Raw genomic sequence first — 21,218 nt, 5'->3', positions numbered from 1 at the left:
TCCTTCATGGGAAAACCCCTTTAAGAAAAAACCTAAAGAACATATATAGTAAGTAACCCAGGGACTGCCTGTATATAATTGCTGTTTTTTGCTAAAATAATAGCACTCTAGTGGCCAGTTGTGACTGTATCAAGCACCATTACTACACCATAGATAGGGGACCTTAGATAGGAGATCATACACCATACACCGTAGAGTACTTATGTTGTGTTACATAGATTTTGTGGCCCACTGGAGAGTCCTATGAGCCTAGTCACAAGCAATAGTCCCTGGATACATGTAGGTCTTGTAAAACATTAGTAGGCAAACCCATGACTGAGCCCAATAGGGAAACTAATAAATAATTTGTCCTATTGGACTGTTGTGTGCACCACCCCTGCCAATGCATAGGTAGGCTGGTAGTTGTGAATAGCGACCTCTCCAGGTCAGGAGTTGTTAGGGAAGTCGCAAACCCTGTAGGAAGGTTCTAGAACCTGGGTATTGTGTAATTGCAACTGTAGATACCGCCTGGCTATTCAACAGTTAACTGGTGTATGTAATTATCCAATGATGTGGCTGTTATGTCAGCTGGAATGTAATTGGAGAGGTGATATCACCTGATCAGGGGGAGTATAAAAACCCCTGCTGGGTGAGAGCACAGGGTCTGTCTCAGTAAGTAGAGAGAGTGTGCAGCACACCTTCAGTGCTGCCTCAGCCATTAATCCCAGGAACTACTAGTGCCTCAGGCCTACTATCTGACACATAGGGAAAGTCTGGAGACTTAAGCACAGGACTGCAACTTCCACAACTTTGACACAGTTCCACCGGAACCAGCACAACCTGCATCTACTATCAGGCTTTGTACACCTTTCCTGTGGACCAACTTTCCATGAGCATCTCATCAACAACGAATCTGCTGTTAATCGTGTTTGGCCGTTGCCTGCTGTTCAATAAAGAACTGTAAGTTGATTTGCACAACGTTGCCTCTGTCTGATCCCTGGATTCAACTGTCACCACCACGGGCTCCCCATCCATCACCCAGGAATTCATTCTACAGACACTAAGGGGTTGCCCCAAGGAGAACCAGTACATCAACCTCTTCCTCCTTATTTCTTGCACACACCACCTGCTGGAGATCTGCCAGGCTGTAGGACAGCCCTCCGGTCCCCATACCAAGCACCATGACATCAGCACGACCTAGGCCGCAACCGCCAGCCACTCCAGTATTCTGGGCCACGGCTGCCATGACTGAGTGCAATAGTGAAATGAATGAATAAGTTGTCCTATTGGTCTGTTGTGTAACTATTCAATACGGTATACACATCATTCAGATATAAAATTAACAATGAACGGACTCCAAAAGACCAAGGCAATCTGGCACCAAGACATTTGCAGCACATCTTTTAGTTCTTGTAAGCTGTAAAGTGCAGCCTCCATAGATTTGTTTTTTTTTTCCAGAACATTCCATGGATCAGGACTGAGATCTGGGATATTTGAGGACAAGTCATCACCTTGACCTCCCTGTCATGTTCTTCAAGCATCATCATCATGAACATCTCCCGGGAGATTTACAATGTGATATTAGCCCTGGAATATTAATTACATGAAGAGTTTGTTAATACTGTTAGGTTACAAAACTACCACATTTATAATGGGTTTTTTTAAGTTTCACTGATTTTTCTTAATACAAAAAAATATTTCACCATTGTCAGCTCTAATATCACATAACCTTTTGATTTTGATTGCAGAAATACTTGTAGTTTTCATTTGTGAAATTCTGGATGGTGGGGAGGACATTTTTATTTTACATTTTTTAATTAATTTTTGTCATCAGTTTGTGTATAATATCCCTGTACTGTGACATCACTGTGTGTATTATCCCTGTACTGTGACATCACTGTGTGTATTATCTCTGTACTGTGACATCACTGTGTGTATTATCCCTGTACTGTGACATCACTGTGTGTATTATCCCTGCACTGTGACATCACTGTGTATATTATCTCTGTGATATGGCATCACTGTGTGTATTATTCCTGTACTGTGACATCACTGTGTGTATTATCTCTGTACTGTGACATCACTGTGTGTATTATCCCTGTACTGTGACATCACTGTGTGTATTATCTCTGTACTGTGACATCACTGTGTGTATTATCCCTGCACTGTGACATCACTGTGTGTATTATCCCTGTACTGTGACATCACTGTGTGTAATATCTCTGTACTGTGACATCACTGTGTATATAATATCTGTACTGTGACATCACTGTGTGTATTATTCCTGTACTGTGACATCACTGTGTGTATTATCCCTGTACTGTGACATCACTGTGTTTATTATTTATGTACTGTGACATCACTGTGTGTATTATCCCTCTACTGTGACATCACTGTGTGTATTTTCCCTGTACTGTGACATCACTGTGTGTATTATCCCTGTACTGTGACATCACTATGTGTATTATCTCTGTACTATGACATCACTGTGTGTATTATCCCTGTACTGTGACATCACTGTGTGTATTATCCCTGTACTGTGACATCACTGTGTGTATTATCCCTGTACTGTGACATCACTGTGTTTTTTATTCCTATACTGTGACATCACTGTGTTTTTTATTCCTGTACTGTGACATCACTGTGTGTCTTATCTCTGTACTGTGACATCACTGTGTGCATTACTCCTGTACTGTGACATCACTGTGTGTATTATCCCTGTACTGTGACATCACTGTGTGTATTATTCCTGTACTGTGACATCACTGTGTATTATCCCTGTACTGTGACATCACTGTGTGTATTACTCCTGTACTGTGACATAACTGTGTGTATTATCTCTGTACTGTGACATCACTGTGTGTATTATCCATGTACTGTGACATTACTGTTTATATTATCCCTGTACTGTGACATCACTGTGTTTATTATTTATGTACTGTGACATCACTGTGTGTATTATTCCTCTACTGTGACATCACTGTTTGTTATCCCCTGTACTGTGACATCACTGTGTATATTATCTCTGTACTGTGACATCACTGTGTGTATTATTCCTGTACTGTGACATCACTGTGTGTATTATCCCTGTACTGTGACATCACTGTGTGTATTATTTATGTACTGTTACATCACTGTGTGTATTACCCCTGTACTGTGACATCACTGTGTCTATTATCTCTGTACTGTGACATCACTGTGTGTATTATATCTGTACTCTGACATCACTGTGTCTATTATCCCTGTACTGTGACATCACTGTGTGTATTATCCCTGTACTGTGACATCACTGTGTATTATCCCTGCACTGTGACATCACTGTGTGTATTATCCCTGTACTGTGACATCACTGTGTGTATTATCCCTGTACTGTGACATCACTGTGTGTATTATCCCTGTACTGTTACATCACTGTGTGTATTACCCCTATACTGTGACATCACTGTGTGTATTATCCCTGTACTGTGACATCACTGTGTGTATTATCCCTGTACTGTTAAATCACTGTGTGCATTACCCCTGTACTGTGACATCACTATGTGTATTATCCATGTACTGTGACATCACTATGTGTATTATCCCTGTACTGTGACATCACTATGTGTATTATCCCTGTACTGTGACATCACTGTGTGTATTATCTCTGTACTGTGACATCCCTGTGTGTAGTATCCCTGTACTTTGACATCACTGTGTGTGTTATCTCTGTACTGTGACATTACTGTTTATATTATCCCTGTACTGTGACATCACTGTGTTTATTATCCCCTGTACTGTGACATCTCTGTGTATTATCCCTGTACTGTTACATCACTGTGTGTATTACCCCTGTACTGTGACATCACTGTGTGTATTATCCCTGTACTGTGACATCACTGTGTGTATTATCCCTGTACTGTGACATTACTGTGTGTATTATCCCTGTACTGTGGCATCACTGTGTGTATTATCCCTGTACTGTTACATCACTGTGTGTATTATCCCTGTATTGTGACATCACTGTGTGTATTATCCCTGTACTGTGACATTACTGTTTGTATTAGCCCTGTACTGTGACATCACTGTGTATATAATATCTGTACTGTGACATCACTGTGTGTATTATTCCTGTACTGTGACATCACTGTGTGTATTAGCCCTGTACTGTGACATCACTGTGTATATAATATCTGTACTGTGACATCACTGTGTGTATTATTCCTGTACTGTGACATCACTGTGTGTATTATCCCTGTACTGTGACATCACTGTGTTTTTTATTCCTATACTGTGACATCACTGTGTTTTTTATTCCTGTACTGTGACATCACTGTGTGTCTTATCTCTGTACTGTGACATCACTGTGTGTATTACTCCTGTACTGTGACATCACTGTGTGTATTATCTCTGTACTGTGACATCACTGTGTGTATTATCCCTGTACTGTGACATCACTGTGTGTATTATTCCTGTACTGTGACATCACTGTGTATTATCCCTGTACTGTGACATCACTGTGTATTATCCCTGTACTGTGACATCACTGTGTGTATTACTCCTGTACTGTGACATAACTGTGTGTATTATCTCTGTACTGTGACATCACTGTGTGTATTATCCATGTACTGTGACATTACTGTTTATATTATCCCTGTACTGTGACATCACTGTGTTTATTATTTATGTACTGTGACATCACTGTGTGTATTATTCCTCTACTGTGACATCACTGTTTGTTATCCCCTGTACTGTGACATCACTGTGTATATTATCTCTGTACTGTGACATCACTGTGTGTATTATCCCTGTACTGTGACATCACTGTGTGTATTATTTATGTACTGTTACATCACTGTGTGTATTACCCCTGTACTGTGACATCACTGTGTGTATTATATCTGTACTCTGACATCACTGTGTGTATTATCCCTGTACTGTGACATCACTGTGTGTATTATCCCTGTACTGTGACATCACTGTGTATTATTCCTTTACTGTGACATCACTATGTATATTATTTATGTACTATGACATCACTGTGTGTATTATCCCGTACTGTGACATCACTGTGTGTATTATCCCTGTACTGTTACATCACTGTGTGTATTATCCCTGTACTGTGACATCACTGTGTGTATTATCTCTGTACTGTGACATCACTGTGTGTATTATCCCTGTACTGTGACATCACTGTGTGTATTATCCCTGTACTGTTACATCACTGTGTGTATTACCCCTGTACTGTGACATCACTGTGTGTATTATCCATGTACTGTGACATCACTATGTGTATTATCCCTGTACTGTGACATCACTGTGTGTATTATCTCTGTACTGTGACATCACTGTGTGTAGTATCCCTGTACTGTGACATCACTGTGTGTGTGTTATCTCTGTTTTGTGACATTACTGTTTATATTATCCCTGTACTGTGACATCACTGTGTTTATTATCCCCTGTACTGTGACATCTCTGTGTATTATCCCTGAACTGTTACATCACTGTGTGTATTACCCCTGTACTGTGACATCACTGTGTGTATTATCCCTGTACTGTGACATCACTGTGTGTATTATCCCTGTACTGTGACATTACTGTGTGTATTATCCCTGTACTGTGGCATCACTGTGTGTATTATCCCTGTACTGTTACATCACTGTGTGTATTATCCCTGTATTGTGACATCACTGTGTGTATTATCCCTGTACTGTGACATTACTGTTTATATTATCCCTGTACTGTGACATCACTGTGTATTATCCCTGTACTGTGGCATCACTATGTGTATTATTTATGTACTGATGTCACAGTACATAGGGGAAAATATTTGAGGGGTTTATTAGAGATGCTATCCTGGAGTATCTCACTGTGCACAACCTTATAACCCAGCGTCAGCATGGGTTTAGTAGGGACCGGTCCTGTCAGACTAATCAGATTGGTTTCTACGAGGAGGTAAGTTCAGGACTGGATCTGGGGGACGCTTTGGATGTTGTATATCTGGACTTTTCAAAGGCATTTGACACCGTGCCACATAAAAGGTTGGTATATAAAATGAGACCGCTGGGAATAGGGGAAAATCTGTGTATTTGGGTAAGTAATTGGCTTAGTGATAGAAAACAGAGGGTGGTCATTAATGGCACATTCTCAGATTGGGTTGATGTTACCAGTGGAGTGCCACAGGGGTCAGTATTGGGGCCACTTCTTTTTAATATTTTTATATGACCTTGTAGTGGGTTTACACAGTCAAGTTTCAATATTTGCAGATGATACTAAGCTGTGTAAAGTAATAAATACTGAGGTCGATAGTTTAGCATTACAGAAGGATTTGTGGAAGCTTGAGGGATGGGCAGAGAAATGGTTGACGAGGTTTAATGTAGATAAATGTAAAGTTATGCACTTGGGCCATGGAAACAAAAAGTATAATTATGTTCTAAACGGTCAATTACTTAGTAAAACTGAAGCTGAAAAGGACTTGGGGGTATTGGTGGATGGTAAACTTAATTTTAGTGACCAGAGCCAGGCGGCTGCTGCTAAAGCAAATAAAATAATGGGATGTATCAAGAGAGGAATAGATTCTCATGATAAAGACATAGTTTTGCCCTTATACAAATCCCTGGTCAGACCACACGTGGAATATTGTGTACAGTTTTGGGCACCAGTGTATAAAAAGGATATAGTAGAGCTGGAACGGGTGCAGAGGAGAGCAACCAGGATTATTAGGGGAATGGGGGAACTAGAATACACTGACAGATTACAAAATTTGGGATTATTCAGTTTAGAAAAAAGACGACTGAGGGAAGACCTCATTACAATGTACAAATACCTGAACGGACAGCACAAGGATCTCTCCAAAGATCTTTTTATACCTCGGCCTGTGACCAGGACAAGGGGGCATCCTCTACGCCTAGAGGAGAGGCGATTCTACCATCACCATAGACAAAGGTTCTTTACTGTAAGAGCAGTGAGACTGTGGAACTCTCTGCCGCAGGAGGTTGTTATGGTGGACTCTATGTACATGTTCAAGAGAGGCCTGGATGACTTTCTGGAGAGAAAAAATATCACGGGTTACGGGGATAAAACATTTATTTAATTCTTAAAGGTTGGACTTGCGTCTCCTTCCAGCCTTATATACTATGATACTATGATACTATGATCACTATGTGTATTATTTATGTACTGTGACATCACTGTGTGTATTATCTCTGTACTGTGACATCACTGTGTGCATTATCTCTGTACTGTGACATCACTGTGTGTATTATCCCTGTACTGTGACATCACTGTGTGCATTATCCCTGTACTGTGACATCACTGTGTGTATTATCCCTGTACTGTGACATCACTGTGTGTATTATCCCTGTACTGTGACATCACTGTGTGTATTATCCCTGTACTGTGACATCACTGTGTGTATTATCCCTGCACTGTGACATCACTGTGTGTATTATCCCTGTACTGTGACATCACTGTGTGTATTATCCCTGTACTGTGACATCACTGTGTGTATTATCCCTGTACTGTGACATCACTGTGTGTATTATCCCTGTGTGTATTATCTCTGTACTGTGTGTATTACCCCTGTACTGTGGCATCACTGTGTGTATTATCCCTGTACTGTGACATCACTGTGTGTATTATCCCTGTGTGTATTATCTCTGTACTGTGTGTATTACCCCTGTACTGTGGCATCACTGTGTGTATTATCCCTGTACTGTGACATCACTGTGTGTATTATCCTTGTACTGTGACATCACTGTGTGTATTATCCCTGTACTGTGACATCACTGTGTGTATTATCCCTGTACTGTGACAGCACTGTGTGCATTATCCCTGTACTGTGACATCACTGTGTGTATTATCCCTGTACTGTGACATCACTGTGTGTATTATCCCTGTACAGTGACATCACTGTGTGTATTATCCCTGTACTGTGACATCACTGTGTGCATTATCCTTGTACTGTGACATCACTGTGTGCATTATCCTTGTACTGTGACATCACTGTGTGTATTATCCCTGTACTGTGACATCACTGTGTGCATTATCCTTGTACTGTGACATCACTGTGTGTATTATCCCTGTACAGTGACATCACTGTGTGTATTATCCCTGTACAGTGACATCACTGTGTGTATTATCCCTGTACTGTGACATCACTGTGTGTATTATCCCTGCACTGTGACATCACTGTGTGTATTATCTCTGTATTGTGACATCACTGTGTGTATTATCCCTGTACTGTGACATCACTGTGTGTGTCATCCCTGTACTGTGACATCACTGTGTGTATTATCCCTGTACTGTGACATCACTGTGTGTATTATCTCTGTACTGTGATAGCACTGTGTGTATTATCCCTGTACTGTGACATCACTGTGTGTATTATCCCTGTACTGTGACATCACTGTGTGTATTATCCCTGTACTGTGACATCACTGTGTGTATTATCCCTGTACTGTGACATCACTGTGTGTATTATCCTTGTACTGTGACATCACTGTGTGTATTATCCCTGTACTGTGACATCACTGTGTGTATTATCCCTGCACTGTGACATCACTGTGTGTATTATCTCTGTACTGTGACATCACTGTGTGCATTATCCCTGTACTGTGACATCACTGTGTGTATCATCCCTGTACTGTGACATCACTGTGTGTATTATCCCTGTACTGTGACATCACTGTGTGTATTATCCCTGTACTGTGACATCACTGTGTGTATTATCCATGCACTGTGACATCACTGTGTGTATTATCCCTGTACTGTGACATCACTGTGTGTATTATCCCTGTACTGTGACATCACTGTGTGTATTATCCCTGTACTGTGACATCACTGTGTGCATTATCCCTGTACAGTGACATCACTGTGTGTATTATCCCTGTACTGTGACATCACTGTGTGCATTATCCTTGTACTGTGACATCACTGTGTGCATTATCCTTGTACTGTGACATCACTGTGTGTATTATCCCTGTACTGTGACATCACTGTGTGCATTATCCTTGTACTGTGACATCACTGTGTGTATTATCCCTGTACAGTGACATCACTGTGTGTATTATCCCTGTACAGTGACATCACTGTGTGTATTATCCCTGTACTGTGACATCACTGTGTGTATTATCCCTGCACTGTGACATCACTGTGTGTATTATCTCTGTACTGTGACATCACTGTGTGTATTATCCCTGTACTGTGACATCACTGTGTGTATCATCCCTGTACTGTGACATCACTGTGTGTATTATCCCTGTACTGTGACATCACTGTGTGTATTATCCCTGTACTGTGACATCACTGTGTATTATCCTTGTACTGTGACATCACTGTGTGTATTATCCCTGTACTGTGACATCACTGTGTGTATTATCCCTGTACTGTGACATCACTGTGTGTATTATCTCTGTACTGTGATAGCACTGTGTGTATTATCCCTGTACTGTGACATCACTGTGTGTATTATCCCTGTACTGTGACATCACTGTGTGTATTATCCCTGTACTGTGACATCACTGTGTGTATTATCTCTGTACTGTGATAGCACTGTGTGTATTATCCCTGTACTGTGACATCACTGTGTGTATTATCCCTGTACTGTGACATCACTGTGTGTATTATCCCTGTACTGTGACATCACTGTGTGTATTATCTCTGTACTGTGACCAGGGGCGGACTGGCCATTGTACCCACCGGGAATTTTCCCGGTGGGCCGGTCGGTCCTGGGCCGGTGTGGGGCCGGTCCGGAGCTGGTGCGGGGCCGGTCCGCACTCCCTCCCTACAACTTTTCATCTAATCTACAGTACCTGCATCGTACGATCGTTCGATGCAGGTACTATTGATTAGTACACAGACGCAGCGCAGCACCGCTGCTTCTGCGTCTGTGTATAACGGGCAGCTACACAGGTCGCGCAATTGACGTAATTGCGCGACCTGTGTAGCGTGGAGGAGGCTGGCACTTACCATGTCAGCTGTCCGGCCCTCCCTGCAGCTCCGCGGCTTGGTGTGGAGGCGCGGAGCAGTGACGTCACTATCCCGCGCCTCTTCACCAAGCCACAGAAGACCGAGGGAAGAAACCTGTGCTTAAAAGGGTGAGTATGATGTTTTGTTTTGTTTTTAATGATAGAATGGGGACAATAATTATTTCTGGGGCGGGAGGGGGGTGCATTAAGGCTGGCAGGGGGCATAAATTATAGGTCTGGGGCAGGGGGGGGGGGGCCTGAGGGCTGGCAGGGGGCATACATTATATGTCTGGGGCGGGGGGAGGGCATTATTCTATATCTGGGGCTGGTAGGGGGCATAAATTATATGTCTGGGGCGGGGGGGGGGGGCATTAATTATATGTCTGGGGCAGGGGGCATTATTGTATATCTAGGGCTGGCAGGGGGCATACATTATATGTTTGGGGCGGGGGGAGGGCATTATTCTATATCTGGGGCTGGTAGGGGGCATAAATTATATGTCTGGGGCGGGGGGGGGGCATTAATTATATGTCTGGGGCAGGGGGCATTATTGTATATCTAGGGCTGGCAAGGGGCATAAATTATATGTCTGGGGCAGGGGCATAAATTATATGTGTGGGGCAGGGGCATAAATTATATGCCTGGGGCAGGGGCATAAATTATATGTCTGGGGCGGGGGGGGCATTATTGTATATCTAGGACTAGCAGGGGGCATTAATTCTACATCTGGGGCTGGCAAGGGGCATCAATTATATGGTGGGGGCATTATTGTATATCTTGGGCTGGCGGGGGCATTAATTATATGTCTGGGGCGGGGGGGGGGCATTATTCTATGTCTGGGGCAGGTTGGGGCCATTATTCTATGTCTGGGGTAGGCTGGGGGTATTAATTCTATGTCTGGGGCAGGCGGGTGCCATTAATTCTATGTCTGGGGCGGGCTGGGGCCATTAGTTCTATGTCTGGGATAGGCTGGGGCCATTAATTCTATGTCTGGGGTAGGCTGGGGCCATTAATTCTATGTCTGGGGTAGGCTGGGGCCATTAATTCTATGTCTGGGGCAGGCTGGGGCCATTAATTCTATGTCTGGGGCAGGCTGGGGCCATTAGTTCTATTTCTGGGGCAGGCTGGGGCCATTAATTCTATGTGTGGGGTAGGCTGGGGCCATTAATTCTATGTCTGGGGTAGGCTGGGGCCATTAATTATATGTCTGGGGCGGGCGGGGGCATAAATTCTATGTCTGGGGTAGGCTGGGGGCATTAATTTTATGACTGGGGAAGGCTGGGGCCATTCAATTTATGTCTGGGGCAGTCTGTGGCATTGATTCTGTGTCTGGGGCAGGCTGGGGGCATTAATTTTATGACTGGGGTAGGCCGGGGCCATTATTATTACACCTGGGTCATAGTCGGAGCTCTATCAATAGTGAGGTGGAAGTGGGGGGTTAAGGAGGTTAAAGGTGAGAAAGAAGAAATACATTATCCTTACATTATGGGGCACTATTTGTGTGGTACTAATATTGTAGGGGGCTCTATTACAGTATTTGGGGCACAGTATTGGTGGTAGCAGAAGAAGGGACAATGGGAAAGTGCAGAACATAAGACGTCTGTGTGGTAAACTCTGCAGGAAAGCTGTGTACCTGGAGGAAGAGACAAGGTGATGGTGGATCTAATGGAAAAGATGAGGAACGAGTACAATCAGAGGAGACGTCACCTGATGTCTCTGGATGTAATAGGTGAGGATCTCATGTGTTTTCTATAGCTGTATATGATAAACACTGATTTTTTGCATGTTCGCTTCTGTGTATATATGTAGTATTATAGTAGTTATATTCCTGTACATAGGGGGCAGTATTATAGTAGTTATATTCCTGTACATATGGGGGGCAGTATTATAGTAGTTATATTCTTGTACATAGGGGGCAGTATTATAGTAGTTATATTCTTGTACACAGGGGGCAGTAGTATAGTAGTTATATTCCTGTACATATGGGGGGCAGTATTATAGTAGTTATATTCTTGTACAGAGGGGGCAGTATTATAGTAGTTATATTCTTGTACATAGGGGGCAGTATTATAGTAGTTATATTCCTGTACATAGGGGAAAGGTATCTAAGGCTTACCGGGTCGTGTGTTTGCATCATTTACTGATCGACAGGTCACATTCTTTGCACATCAGATTCACTTACTAGTAAAAGATGTTCTTGTTTTGCGTTAAGGCCATCTACCAACAATTTGTCTGTTATAACCCCACCCACATTATCTGACCACACCCACTTGTTTTGACTCCGCCCATAAAATGGGGCCACTTTTACAGTTTTTTCCAGGGCCATTTTAAATTCCCAGTCCGCCCCTGACTGTGACATCACTGTGTGAATTATCCCTGTACTGTGACATCACTGTGTGTATTATCCCTGTACTGTGACATCACTGTGTGTATTATCCCTGTACTGTGACATCACTGTGTGTATTCTCCCTGCACTTTGTAACCTGTGTTTAATATTCATGTACAGTATTAGGCCCCTTCCACACTTACGTTGCAGATCACGTTAGAGTCTGATCTGGGTGCGATCAGTGTTTGGTCAGTGAAAAACTGACATTTTTCATCAGAGATCAATCAGTTTTCAGTCAGAGTTTGTTCATGCACATTTTCTATGCATTTTTCACGCGCAGATAACGCATATGAAATGGACTCAGGGCTGAGCTCTATCTTTTCTATGGCAATTGATGCGTGAAAAACGCATTGCACTTGCAAGTGTCTCAGAGTGCGATGCGTTTTTGTTGCGTCTCCATAGACTTGTATGGTGCGTTTTTCACGCGCATGACTTGCAAAGGTAGAGCGTGCTGAGATTTAAACGCGCGTCTAAAAAAACGCGCGTGTGTGCGTGAAAAAAAAAGTCTGAAAAAACCCATTGATTACAATGGGTCAGAGTACAATGCAAGTTATGCACATCAAAAGCACGCGCAGAACACGCACGTGCAAAAACGCAAGTGTGAAAGGGGCCTAAGCTTTTCCTATCCCTCCTCTTATCCCTGGATTCCCGGGGCAGTACCAGTAATTACTACCGTAGGTAAAGGGATTAGGAATGGGACATTTCTTTGGCGCTCTCTAGTGGTATTTATTGGTATAGCAAGGAGTAACGTAAAGTCAGATGTGATGTAGACAAGTTCTGAGCTCACAGATCACTGGACCACCTCATAGTGCAGTGGTGGTGAGCCTATGGCACGGGTGCCAGAGGTGGCACTCGGAGCCCTCTCTGTGGGCACCCAGGCCTTCACCCAGCACAAAGGTCACCATTCAGAACTCCTCCTCCTGCAGTCACAGGCAGTCCAGAACGCGCCGTGTTCAGCACTATTTTATAGAGATTTGAAGTATAGGAGGAGTAAGGAGGAGTGGACAGAGCTGGATTATCATTGGAGCCCCTTGTTCCTGTGATTCATCCTGTTAAGGGGACCTTAGATGGAATTTCTCCATCTTTCTACTGTATTGGTGTCTTCAGGACGCCAATACGTTCGGATCTGTGACACAGCAGGGAGCAATAAGTTACTTTAAATTGCCATTTGGCACTTTGGCAAAAATATGTGGCTTTTGGTTGTATTCTGGGCACTCAGTCTCTAAAAGGTTTGCCATCACTGTCATTGTGAGTCACCCGCTGGCACTGCCATGTGCATGATAATAAAAGTGATAATGATATGACGTGTTGTTTTCACCTGCCTGACAGGTTCTAGAACATTCCTTATCCCTGATTATTTCCATTATCATCATGCCTCACATCATACTTTGGATATGAGGACGCCAGCTCAGCAGTATGTCCAGACTCTCAGTCTTTCCTGTTTATGTGCAGATCACCCGACCTGTCCATATGCCACATAGTAACTATGGCACAGCAGAGGACTATGGGCATGATTTGGCACATCAAGGGTCTAAATTTGGGGTTGAATAGGATGCTATGGTGCCCTGACCTAGGAGCCTTGGGGGATATAACTTGTCTCTACCTTACATGATGAGGAGGCCAGTAATAAAATATTACAATCATTGTAACAAACTTTGCAACAAAATTTACATGAACCAATAATAAATAACAAGTTTTTATTATCTCCGCCCCTCCTAAACATCTTATTACTTTGTTACGACTGCTGAATTCTGTCATGATTGCAAGACAAACACATCCTCACAGGGGCTCATTTACTAAGGGTCTGCGACCGCACTATAGTCGGAATATCCGATGATTTCCGATGTGCGCCGCATTTAGAAGGGGTTTTTGTGGCATGCGATCAGATTTTGGCGCATCGGTGCCGGATTTCACGCGACACAAATCAGGGGGGCGCGCTGTCAGACGATCCGACGGATTCGGACAACCCGCGGGATTTAACATGTCAAATTATGTTGCACTCGCATACACCGGGAAGAAGAAGGTGAACTCCGGCGGACCTCAGCGGGGAAGCGACACATGCAGGATCGGGCGCACGATCTTAGTGAATTGGGCTGGACTTCATCTTCATCGGACAGTTTGTATCGGGGATCGTGACAGGACCGGGTAAGTTAATGTGCCCCACTGAGTGATTAAATGAAGTATAAGTCTATGGAGAGGGGAGGGGGAGCAGGGAGCCACACCAGTTAGGTCTTCACCCAAATTCACAGACATAGACAGCAGTGATGAGATCTGCTGGACAATAGAGACTAAGGGTGAGCACATTCACTCACCTGTCCGACGAAGTTACCCAAAAGTGCATTGTCCGACGAGGATGATCCTGCATGTGTCGCTTCCCCGCTCAGGTCCCTGGAGTTCACCTTCTTCTTTCTGGTGCATGTAAGTGCATTGTCTTGCAACACAATTTAAAAGTTAAATCCCGCGCTCAGTCGGATCGTCTGATGGCCCGCCCCCCGATTTCTGTCTCATGGAAGCCAGCGCAGCTGCGCCATAATCCGATGGCGTGCCACACAATCCCAGCGCAGACAGAGCCGCGCAAATCCCGAAAACGCCAGAAAGTCCGACGAATGTGTGATCTGCGACCCTTAGTAAATAAGCCCCTATAGTTCACATGATGCCCAGAAGCAGTGATATCCCTTTATGTATACACACCAGACTTCTCATTACTGTGAGGTAAGTACAATATCATAAACTAATGGTGACTAATTGTCTTCTACTGGTGGACCTCTAATGGGCTCCTCATAGTGAGCACTGCACATGATAACAAGATCCATACTAGTGCCAGCGCTGGTGCCAGTCTCCTGGGGGCATCACCTGCCCCATCTGTTCCATTGTGTATCAGGTCTGTGATGCACTTGTATCCTTTATACATCCTTTATACATCCTTCCTACATGGAACGGTCCGGCACCAGGTCAGGATGTGGTTTATACCGTTATCTGCCGCTAACACATAGGAAATCCAAACCAACTTATCACTACATGAGATGCAGCCACAGCCGATCACTGTACAGATTGTATGGTCCTGGGATAGAACTAGATAACATTTATATAGAATTTTAGTATAACTAAAAAGTTCAACAAGTTCTTCATAATCCTTTTGATGGGCTCAGGTAGTTGTAGTCATGTCCTGATGGTCTGTGGTATATACAGTTGTCAGGTCCTGATGGTCTGTGGTATATACAGTGGTCAGGTCCTGAGGGTCTGTGCTATATACAGTAGTCAGGTCCTGATGGTCAGTGGTATATACAGTAGTCAGGTTCTGATGGTCAGTGCTATATACAGTAGTCAGGTCCTGATGGTCAGTGCTATATACAGTAGTCAGGTCCTGATGGTCAGTGGTATATACAGTAGTCAGGTCCTGAGGGTTAGTGGTATATACAGTAGTCAGGTCCTGAGGGTCTGTGCTATATACAGTAGTCAGGTCCCGATGGTCAGTGGTATATACAGTAGTCAGGTTCTGATGGTCAGTGGTATATACAGTTGTCAGGTCCTGATGGTCAGTGATATATACAGTAGTCAGGTCCTGATGGTCAGTGGTATATACAGTAGTCAGATCCGGATGGTCAGTGGTATATACAGTAGTAAGGTCCTGATGGTCAGTGGTTTATACAGTAGTCAGATCCTGAGGGTCAGTGGTATATACAGTAGTCAGGTCCTGATGGTCAGTGGTTTATACAGTAGTCAGGTCCTGAGGGTCAGTGGTATATACAGTAGTCAGGTCCTGATGGTCAGTGGTATATACAGTAGTCAGGTCCTGAGGGTCAGTGGTATATACAGTGGTCAGATCCTGAGGGTCAGTGGTATATACAGTAGTCAGGTCCTGATGGTCAGTGGTTTATACAGTAGTCAGGTCCTGATGGTCAGTGGTATATACAGTAGTCAGATCCTGAGGGTCAGTGGTATATACAGTAGTCAGGTCCTGATGGTCAGTGGTTTATACAGTAGTCAGGTCCTGAGGGTCAGTGGTATATATACAGTAGTCAGGTCCTGATTGTCAGTGGTATATATAGTAGTCAGGTCCTGATGGTCAGTGGTATATACAGTAGTCAGGTCCTGATGGTCTGTGGTATATACAGTAGTCAGGTCCTGATGGTCTGTGGTATATACAGTAGTCAGGTCCTGATGGTCAGTCTTATATACAGTAGTCAGGTCCTGATGGTCAGTGGTATATACAGTAGTCAGGTCCTGATGGTCAGTCTTATATACAGTAGTCAGGTCCTGATGGTCTGTGTTATATACAGTAGTCAGGTCCTGATGGTCAGTGGTATATACAGTAGTCAGGTCCTGATGGTCAGTCTTATATACAGTAGTCAGGTCCTGATGGTCTGTGTTATATACAGTAGTCAGGTCCTGATGGTCAGTGGTATATACAGTAGTCAGGTCCTGATGGTCAGTCTTATATACAGTAGTCAGGTCCTGATGGTCAGTGGTATATACAGTAGTCAGGTCCTGATGGTCAGTGGTATATACAGTAGTCAGGTCCTGAGGGTTAGTGGTATATACAGTAGTCAGGTCCTGAGGGTCTGTGCTATATACAGTAGTCAGGTCCTGATGGTCAGTGGTATATACAGTAGTCAGGTCCTGATGGTCAGTGGTATATACAGTAGTCAGGTCCTGAGGGTTAGTGGTATATACAGTAGTCAGGTCCTGAGGGTCTGTGCTATATACAGTAGTCAGGTCCTGATAGTGGTATATACAGTAGTCAGGTCCTGATAGTGGTATATACAGTAGTCAGGTCCTGATAGTGGTATATACAGTAGTCAGGTCCCGATGGTCAGTGGTATATACAGTAGTCAGGTTCTGATGGTCAGTGGTATATACAGTTGTCAGGTCCTGATGGTCAGTGATATATACAGTAGTCAGGTCCTGATGGTCAGTGGTATATACAGTAGTCAGGTCCTGAGGGTCTGTGCTATATACAGTAGTCAGGTCCTGATGGTTAGTGGTATATACAGTAGTCAGGTCCTGATGGTCAGTGGTATATACAGTAGTCAGGTCCTGAGGGTCAGTGCTATATACAGTAGTCAGGTCCTGATGGTCAGTGCTATATACAGTAGTCAGGTCCTGATGGTCTGTGCTATATACAGTAGTCAGGTCCTGATGGTCTGTGTTATATACAGTAGTCAGGTCCTGATGGTCAGTGGTATATACAGTAGTCAGGTCCTGAGGGTCAGTGGTATATACAGTAGTCAGGTCCTGATGGTCAGTCTTATATACAGTAGTCAGGTCCTGATGGTCTGTGTTATATACAGCAGTCAGGTCCTGATGGTCAGTGGTATATACAGTAGTCAGGTCCTGATGGTCAGTGGTATATACAGTAGTCAGGTCCTGATGGTCAGTGATATATACAGTAGTCAGGTCCTGATGGTCAGTGGTATATACAGTAGTCAGGTCCTGATGGTCAGTGGTATATACAGTAGTCAGGTCCTGAGGGTTAGTGGTATATACAGTAGTCAGGTCCTGAGGGTCTGTGCTATATACAGTAGTCAGGTCCCGATGGTCAGTGGTATATACAGTAGTCAGGTTCTGATGGTCAGTGGTATATACAGTTGTCAGGTCCTGATGGTCAGTGATATATACAGTAGTCAGGTCCTGATGGTCAGTGGTATATACAGTAGTCAGGTCCTGAGGGTCTGTGCTATATACAGTAGTCAGGTCCTGATGGTTAGTGGTATATACAGTAGTCAGGTCCTGATGGTCAGTGGTATATACAGTAGTCAGGTCCTGATGGTCAGTGGTATATACAGTAGTCAGGTCCTGATGGTCAGTGCTATATACAGTAGTCAGGTCCTGAGGGTCAGTGTTATATACAGTAGTCAGGTCCTGATGGTCAGTGGTATATACAGTAGTCAGGTCCTGATGGTCTGTGCTATATACAGTAGTCAGGTCCTGATGGTCAGTGGTATATACAGTAGTCAGGTCCTGATGGTCAGTGGTATATACAGTTGTCAGGTTCTGATGGTCAGTGGTATATACAGTAGTCAGGTCCTGAGGGTCAGTGGTATATACAGTAGTCAGGTTCTGATGGTCAGTGGTATATACAGTTGTCAGGTCCTGATGGTCAGTGATATATACAGTAGTCAGGTCCTGATGGTCAGTGGTATATACAGTAGTCAGATCCTGAGGGTCAGTGGTATATACAGTAGTCAGGTCCTGATGGTCAGTGGTATATACAGTAGTCAGGTTCTGATGGTCAGTGGTATATACAGTAGTCAGGTCCTGATGGTCAGTGGTATATACAGTAGTCAGGTCCTGAGGGTCAGTGGTATATACAGTAGTCAGGTCCTGAGGGTCTGTGCTATATACAGTAGTCAGGTCCTGATGGTTAGTGGTATATACAGTAGTCAGGTCCTGATGGTCAGTGGTATATACAGTAGTCAGGTCCTGATGGTCAGTGATATATACAGTAGTCAGGTCCTGATGGTCAGTGGTATATACAGTAGTCAGGTCCTGATGGTTAGTGCTATGTACAGTAGTCAGGTCCTGATGGTCTGTGCTATATGCAGTAGTCAGGTCCTGATGGTCAGTGCTATATACAGTAGTCAGGTCCTGATGGTCTGTGCTATATACAGTAGTCAGCTCCTGAGGGTCAGTGGTATATACAGTAGTCAGGTCCTGATGGTCTGTGCTATATACAGTAGTCAGGTCCTGATGGTCAGTCTTATATACAGTAGTCAAGTCCTGATGGTCTGTGGTATATACAGTAGTCAGGTCCTGATGGTCAGTGGTATATACAGTAGTCAGGTCCTGATGGTCAGTGCTATATACAGTTGTCAGGTTCTGATGGTCAGTGATATATACAGTAGTCAGGTCCTGATGGTCAGTAGTATATACAGTAGTAAGGTCCTGAGGGTCAGTGCTATATACAGTAGTCAGGTTCTGATGGTCAGTGGTATATACAGTAGTCAGGTCCTGATGGTCAGTGGTATATACAGTAGTCAGGCCCTGGGGGTCAGTGGTATATATACAGTAGTCAGGTCCTGATTGTCAGTGGTATATATAGTAGTCAGGTTCTGATGGTCAGTGGTATATACAGTAGTCAGGTCCTGACGGTCAGTGGTATATACAGTAGTCAGGTCCTGAGGGTTAGTGGTATATACAGTAGTCAGGTCCTGATGGTCAGTGGTATATACAGTAGTCAGGTCCTGAGGGTCAGTGCTATATACAGTAGTCAGGTCCTGATGGTCAGTGGTATATACAGTAGTCAGGTCCTGGTGGTCTGTGCTATATACAGTAGTCAGGTCCTGATGGTCAGTGGTATATACAGTTGTCAGGTCCCGATGGTCAGTGGTATATACAGTAGTCAGGTCCTGAGGGTCAGTGGTATATACAGTAGTCAGGTCCTGATGGTCAGTGGTATATACAGTAGTCAGGTCCTGATGGTTAGTGGTATATACAGTAGTCAGGTCCTGATGGTCAGTGGTATATACAGTAGTCAGATCCGGATGGTCAGTGGTATTTACAGTAGTAAGGTCCTGATGGTCAGTGATTTATACAGTAGTCAGGTCCTGATGGTCAGTGGTATATACAGTAGTCAGGTCCTGAGGGTCAGTGCTATATACAGTAGTCAGGTCCTGATGGTCAGTGGTATATACATTAGTCAGGTCCTGATGGTCTGTGCTATATACAGTAGTCAGGTCCTGATGGTCAGTGGTATATACAGTTGTCAGGTCCCGATGGTCAGTGGTATATACAGTTGTCAGGTCCCGATGGTCAGTGGTATATACAGTAGTCAGGTCCTGATGGTCAGTGGTATATACAGTAGTCAGGTCCTGATGGTTAGTGGTATATACAGTAGTCAGGTCCTGATGGTCAGTGGTATATACAGTAGTCAGATCCGGATGGTCAGTGGTATATACAGTAGTAAGGTCCTGATGGTCAGTGGTTTATACAGTAGTCAGGTCCTGATGGTCAGTGGTATATACAGTAGTCAGGTCCTGAGGATCAGTGGTATATACTGTAGTCAAGTCCTAATGGTCAGTGGTATATACAGTAGTCAGGTCCTGATGGTCAGTGGTATATACAGTAGTCAGATCCGGATGGTCAGTGGTATATACAGGCGGTCCCCTACTTAAGGACACCCGACTTACAGACAACCCATAGTCACAGACAGACCCCTCTGCCCACTGTGACCTCTGGTGAAGCTCTCTGGAAGCTTTACTATAGTCCCAGACTGCAATGATCAGCTGTAAGATGTCTGTAATGAAGCTTTATTGAGAATTCTTGGCCCAATTACACCAAAAATTTTGAAACTCCAATTGTCACTGGGGCAAAAGAAAAAAAATTGTCTAGAACTTCCATTATAAAATATACAGTTTCGACTTACATACAAATTCAACTTAAGAACAAACCTCCAGACCCTATCTTGTATGTAACCCGGGGACTGCCTGTACAGTAGTAAGGTCCTGATTGTCAGTGGTATATATAGTAGTCAGGTCCTGATGGTCAGTGGTATATACAGTAGTCAGGTCCTGAGGATCAGTGGTATATACTGTAGTCAGGTCCTGATGGTCAGTGGTATATACAGTAGTCAGGTCCTGATGGTTAGTGGTATATACAGTAGTCAGGTCCTGATGGTCAGTGGTATATACAGTAGTCAGATCCGGATGGTCAGTGGTATATACAGTAGTAAGGTCCTGATGGTCAGTGCTATATACAGTAGTCAGCTCCTGAGGGTCAGTGGTATATACAGTAGTCAGGTCCTGATGGTCTGTGCTATATACAGTAGTCAGGTCCTGATGGTCAGTGGTATATACAGTAGTCAGGTCCTGATGGTCAGTGGTATATACAGTAGTCAGATCCGGATGGTCAGTGGTATATACAGTAGTAAGGTCCTGATGGTCTGTGGTTTATACAGTAGTCAGGTCCTG

Source organism: Engystomops pustulosus, chromosome 9 (genome assembly GCF_040894005.1).
Source record: "Engystomops pustulosus chromosome 9, aEngPut4.maternal, whole genome shotgun sequence".
NCBI lineage: Eukaryota > Metazoa > Chordata > Amphibia > Anura > Leptodactylidae > Engystomops > Engystomops pustulosus.
Note: the sequence above shows the minus strand (reverse complement) of the source record.